We start from the raw sequence: 6,000 nt of genomic DNA on the forward strand, positions 1-6,000 counted from the left end.
ACTTTTGAAAAATCTTGCATCATTAAACAACAATGTTAATAATTAATACTAGAAAAGTAAAATAAATGGGGGTTAATGAATTTCTCAAAAATTGGGGGAGCAACGGAGAAAATGCCCGGTAGTAATTAAAATAAAAGATTAAAAAAATAGAAAAAAAAAACTTGGTACCAGCAGCAAGATTCCACATAGCTTAAGCAGAGTATTATTATTATTATTATTATTATTATTCTTTGTGATGGGCTGGTCGGACCTATCAACAATTGGGAGGATCTAAATTTATAATCTTTTGAGTAATATATTTAAGAGTTTCTATCACCATATCCGAACACTTAAAATGATTACTTAATAGATTATTATCTTAAGTTCTTCTATCACTTTCTTGCTTATATTGCCGCCACCAAAACTGTTCACACCTTCATTATTTTATGATAAAGGTGGCTTCTGAAATCTTTTGCTTAATCTTTTCCTCTGCATAAATAACCTTTTCTTTTCTTCCATGACTTCAATTACAAGATAATTTTACTAGTTTATCAGTTGATAATGGAATTGGGTTAAGAATGGAATAAAATAAGAAGGGTAGGAGAATCTCCCACATCTTTGATTGTCTTGTCTTGTCAGTTTTAACCTTTTGCTTCATTGACAATATGAGTAGTCTCCTAATTCCGTGTATGGACAAGAGTAAACGGTCCATTTCCAGTGAAATCCAAAGTTGACACCCTTGGTTGCATTTACAAAGACTTTAAACTAACATCTTTAATGATTATTAGAAGTGATTGAAAACAAGGTTGATAAGTGAAAATATAAGTTTTGTAGAGGAGATTGTAAGATGTCTAATGGTGGTCTTAAAAGTGATTTTGGACTTCGGAATTGTTCGGAAAAAGCCAAAAACCATCAGCTTAGACATTGCTAATGTGAGTTAGTTTTTCCTAATATAAGCCTGTCTTTGCCAAAGAAAATGCTAGCGTGCTAAGGTGCGTCCTGCTATGGTGAAAAATTAGGAATATGTTAAAATAAAGGAAACGACGTTATTTTAAGGGTGAGAATCTAAAATAAATGCAACCAGAGATATCGACTTGAAATTCGCTAAACCCAAGGAGGAATATTTCGTTTGCTCTATCAACAACTCCAAATGTTAAGACTCATGAGTGGAATCTATCCTTTTGATATCAACCTTATAAACTGATTGGATGTAAATGAGGCAAATAGGTGAAGAAGGCTAAAAATATTTCCATCTTTTGCCATATATTCTTTGATTGCTTCGAAAGTTATACTGAGTTGACATCTTCATACAAGAAAACTATTCTGAATAAAGATAATGGCATATCTCAACTACTGAAGGGGATTGAAAGAAAATTATTAGAATGTCAAATTGCAAAACTAGACTACAGGGTTTGCAGCATGATCTTTTCCGGGGCTTTTTCTATTTCTGATCAGGGGTAAGATTTTTGTCATACATGGCCATGGGGTAATTGCATCCAGGAAAACTGTAGGGCCAATATTAGCATCTTTTGCCACTTGAAATGTTACCTTATTTGTCCCACAACTCATGAAAGAAACTTTTTATATAAGAAAACAAGTTAAGACTACTTTCCAAATTTGGTTGTCATCATCTTATCGACAGTAGCTGACTTAGCATCTACACTATGGTGGTAAATTCAAGATCTTTTACAAATTAATCTTCATCCAACAACACAAACTTAGAGAGAGTAAGATGATTAAAAATTTCCAAAAAGTACAGGGCCATATTGCACATCTAAACAGAAAAAAAAAAATGAAAGAACAGTATGTGTACCTCTCCTACCTTCCCTATTCCTTTATCCATCAAAAGCTTTTTATCTGTATTCATTGACAGTATACAAAATGCGGCCATCGCATTGGATAACAAAAAGTTTACTTCTGAAAACTTGAAAAACTTGATGGCCGCCATGAAACATTTTACACATTTTACCATATTTTGTTGTTTGGCATCATAAGAACCCTGCCAGGTCTGCTTCCACCCTCCCACAACTTACCTTCAAATTGCGTCACTCTTCAATGTGATTACTAAAACCATCAAATCTTCATTGTCATTAAGTGATGCTTCATTGCTAAAGAGGAAAGAACCTTAAACTTTAACGGTAATGTACCACCCATGGGACTTGAGTTCCTAATTACAGTACTCCTGACCTGCATTACACATCATCCAATATGTGAACTGATTTTTTTATCACATATCTTATGTCGGAGCCAGGAACCTTCACTGCTTCATGCCCAAAACTGCCACTAACAGATCCAGTTCTGATTCATCATCATCACACGTGCGATATCCCTTGGAGTCCACGTTCTGATAACTTCTGCGGCGGACAAGGAATACATTAAAGTAATAGCTTACTAAGTCTTCCTTGTCTTCCTATAAAGCATTTGATGCATTGCCCCACAAGCGCTTACTCAAGAGTGAGGATTAAATTTTTATCTCCTTAAATCTCTTTCTTCTTCAACAGTCCATCGAACTGAACTTCCTCACCCTCCTATCAAATTTCCATAAAGAAAACAGAACCCAGCTCAAGCTTCAATTTCATCCTTTCTCAGCAATGTGAATCTAACACATTCACAGAACCCGGAAGCGAACAGCCACTGTATCTGATCTTCCCCTCCCAATGGGATCCCTTTCAATTAGGGTATTTTTGTTCTCCATCTACCAAAGCCATAAGCTGTACCTAGCCACTTAGGGTTACTCTCGGCAACCATGCCTGTCCATTCAGGACACTACTTGAAAGAGGTCCAATGGCAACATGCTTTTCAAAGGGCCTCATCTCCACAAGAGTCCAAACGGTTGTTTTGTGGCCAATGAAATAATTTTCAGAGGATTTTCTCCTTTTGGTCCGTCTCCAACTCTCTCTGCGAGGACTAGTCAATTTACCCTCAGTTGCAGAGACATGAATTGCAACAAGAGCATAAACGAGATTTTACTGAGGTAGGAAGCCTTTCGCTGCATCTAACCTCTCTATAGAATAGTGACTAGCGATTTGCAATGTCCTCATACATGGATGGATGTATCTTTTTGACTGTTCTGCAATTTAAACCATGATCTATTCACAGATTGACAATTGATTCACTACATTTATGAAACAGCAGAGGTTTAGTAAGTCAACAACAACTTTTACAGTTGAGCAACGCACAAAGTTGCAGTGTATTTGGCATGCAACAAAGAGCATTACCATGTGTTGCTATATTATTAAATTCATTATTACTTTCCCATTATGTTAAGCGACACTGTCTGTCACTCATAGTCATAATTTTCTGTTATGATGATTACTTGTATAGATTTTATGACATGTACTGATAATAAATGCATGCAATATAATACCACATGATCTTGAATACTGTTGTTTAAAAGCCCCGCAAAATATAAAATCCTCAAGTTCATGCATCTTTCCTGGTTTCAAGCATCTGATAAGTTCTCTACATTAACTGCCCAGTTCAGAATCTTTATTTTTCAACCTCTAGTAGAATCTACAATAAATAAAGCTATCAAGTATTCTCTCATATTTTATTGCCAAATTCATTTATAGACCTCTGCAGTTCAACCCATAATCATGTAAAGAGGGATTGAATGGATAACATATATGATATCCTTCTTAGGTTTTAACTGAGTGATGGGTATCAGTGGCAAGAATATGCAGGCTTCAAATTTGGTCATTCTGGTTACCTTAGAAAAGGAAATCTTATACTCTTTGCTATTTAGCGCACACTTAATTAATATAATAATAACCTCTATTAATGGAAAACACAGTAACTTGTAGCACATCCAAAAAACCTTGATGAAGATAATATGAATCAAATTAGGTATACAAATCCCGTCTACTCTCCCTACCTGCAAGGGAGACTGTTTAATGTTCGAATCAACTGTCCTTCTTTCGTAGCAATGCATCTCGTGCCCTGATTGCCTGCACACCCAGCGTCTTCCTCTTCATACTGCTTCCACTTAGATGGCTCACGGAATTACCCCAACTGAGGATCATCAGGGATGCTGTGCAATCTGGATAACCAGTTCAACTATTCCTGATAAAGATTCCCGGTTCCCTCTTACGATAAGAAAAGTTTGTTTTTGACCCACAATGAGTCATCATTAAGTATTTTTCATCGTCATCAAGAAATTTTCGTCCATAGTCACTACAGCTTTTTGTCATGTTTTATAACACAATAGATCTTCACATCCTACTTTTGTTATTCCACAAATTTAATGCACTCTTCTCAATCCATATCAACATACTACCATTTCTCTCAATATTCCACCAAAAAGCCTATCATCTTTGTCTTGTATGGCCACTTCATTAGCAAATCCCTAAACCTCCCTCTCTAACTCTCCAACGCAGTACAAAAACCCGTGATTCCCACCACAATCTGCCCTCCAGTTTCCCAACTTTTACTACCGTAGTTCCCATTAAACCATCTGCATCTACCCTAAATCCACTATATATCAACTAAACCGAAGCCAAAACACAAAGTCCAACCCCAACTCCATCACCACAAAAACCACAAAACCTTTTCGGACACCTTATAAACCACTCTCTTCTCTTCACAACCCAAAAGATTCGAACAATTCTAGTGACTGCGCCATCACCTAGCCTTGTCTGGAACAGGCCTAATGCAACCTTTACAGCCACCTCTTTCAAAAAAGCTGAAGAACCTATCAAACAGGCATTTCGTTTGTCCTTGTATAGCATCAGGGACTCATCGAAACTATCTTTCTCATAATTATTAACCTCAAGGTAACAACCATTACTCTCATAAACACTAATTTTCCCACAATCTGAAGCACTTAAAACTGAACATCCGGCCATGAACTTCTCTTACAATAAACAAAAAAATAAAACTAAACCCTCTCCTCCAAAAGAGTTTTTATTTTTTTACTTTTTTCTTTTTTCTTTTTTGGGTTTTGAGCGTTTATTTACAGATTGATATAAGCAAGAACAAAAGAAACAGATGGTACAAGATATACGAATTGAAATAAGAGGTAGACTTTTGAGCAGTTATGTTACAAGATATTACCTCATTTCTTCTGGAGCCAAAAGTGATCTCCTTAAGTCACAAAGGAGACAAAAGAGACAGCCATGATTAACGTTCGGTATGGTCAGGGTGACAACACGGGATGAAACTTGAAAGAAAGAAAGAAAGAAACGTTGGGGGTTGTATTGTTTTTGTGGGATCAAATTGAAAATTGGGAGATAAAAGGAGATATAAGAGACGGGTGATTAGAATAAATTCCAGAAGTAAAAGAAATGATATTATTATTTTAATCAAATACAAGAACAAGGAATAGATTTCGTCTTTTAAAAAAGCCGAGATTTGTTCAAGGCATAATTTAAGGACAAATTTCACATTAAAAAGAAGATCACATATTTCTTTTTCTGAAAATCAGAATTTTAGAAATTTAAGTTGTATGAATTAATTATGAAAGAAAAAATAAAAATAAATCAAAGTTTATTTATTAGGTTACACTCTTGAATCTTGATTTCGAGATAAATTTCAACGTTTGTAAGTAGGGCTTTATCTTACTTTTCAACCCCTCAATTTTCTTATTTAAATTTGACTCGTAATCTAGTTGGTCATTGACTCGTAATCTAGTTGGTCGTGCTTGATTTTTTGCCTCATATAATTCACAAAATTGTTATAAAAAATATTAATGTTTTAAAAACCGAAACCGCTCCTTGACCCGATCAAGGGGCCAGTTCTTGGATTGATCAGTCCGATTGGTTGGACCGATCGGTGTAACTGGTGCGCCACAAACACATTTCTGAAAAATTCTATCAGCCGCTATAAGTTTAAATCCAGCAAACACACCCCTAAAAGTTCCATATCAGTTCCTATAGGTTTGAAGTAGACGAACAAACACCTGTAACATTTATATATTTTTTTCTCTTTATCTTCATCACTTTCTTCTTTCTTCTATTACTTTCCCATCTCTCTTCTGTAACTTTCTTCTTCCTTCCTCTTTATTTTCATCTCCTCTTCTCTTTC

This window comes from Pistacia vera, unplaced genomic scaffold (assembly GCF_008641045.1).
Source record: "Pistacia vera cultivar Batoury unplaced genomic scaffold, PisVer_v2 Contig82, whole genome shotgun sequence".
Lineage (NCBI taxonomy): Eukaryota > Viridiplantae > Streptophyta > Magnoliopsida > Sapindales > Anacardiaceae > Pistacia > Pistacia vera.